This window comes from Ixodes scapularis, unplaced genomic scaffold, assembly GCF_016920785.2.
Source record: "Ixodes scapularis isolate PalLabHiFi unplaced genomic scaffold, ASM1692078v2 PGA_scaffold4__175_contigs__length_147842914, whole genome shotgun sequence".
Classification (NCBI taxonomy): domain Eukaryota; kingdom Metazoa; phylum Arthropoda; class Arachnida; order Ixodida; family Ixodidae; genus Ixodes; species Ixodes scapularis.
The window spans coordinates 20,031,947-20,032,813 of NW_024609879.1; the positions used below are offsets into that span (position 1 = coordinate 20,031,947).

Sequence of the window (867 nt, forward strand, 5' to 3'; positions counted from 1 at the left end):
TCTCACACAATTGTAGCATATAAATATTATTTAAAATATGAATGAAATATTCTAAAAAAATATAACATAATGTTAATAGTATAAAATGAATGGCGTTTAAAAACTTGTTTGTTAATATTATACATCGATTACAGAAAAACAGTAATGATTGCCAAGTCGTTACTAGTTTGCGATTGGTAAAGATTCAAATACGTCATCGACGACAAGTATCCGAACCCTGACCTCCGTCCCCGTTCCTTTGGGATTTAAAATCTTGAAAATTAAGCGTGTCTGAGCTTTCAAATGAAGCTTTGATTTTCGTAAGTATACACCCCAAAATATCAAAATATATAAAAAAATATAAAAATACGAATGTAACCTCCTCCCTGATATTAACTTGAACGGCCCAATTGCGAAGAAAAAAAGGTGCCGAACCACTTCAATATTTCGGTTCCTGGTTATTTTTTTAACTCTTCTGGTTATGGTTACGATTCACGTCATATAGGAAAAAAAATTTTCCGGTCACCAAACATATTCCGCTGATTCAGGGTTTTCGGTCTGGATTACTGTTACAGTTTGAATTTCAGTTAAAACAGCGTATTTAAATAAAATATACAACGGCATCATACCCAATGCCTTACGGTTACTGCCCTTCTCTGCACCTCGAAGTCGCCAAACATATAAAAATGGTATTTAATATAATGCATATTAATTTGTCTAGCGGAACACAAACGGCAAAAATTTATATGTTTGTATCTATCAAAGTTTTTAATAACCAACCTTGAACCAACAAAAATGTTGCAAAAAGGTAGGCGCGAGCTTGCCAGGATTCGAACCTGGAATCTTCTGATCCGTAGTCAGACGCGTTATCCGTTGCGCCACAAGCCC

At 34.7% G+C, this 867-nt stretch overlaps 1 non-coding gene across 1 annotated transcript; it reads right to left on the reverse strand.

Moving 5' to 3' along the window:
• Positions 1-794: 794 nt before the first annotated feature.
• Trnar-acg lies at positions 795-867 on the reverse strand. The gene has a single exon. It is a non-coding gene; the product is annotated as a tRNA-Arg (tRNA).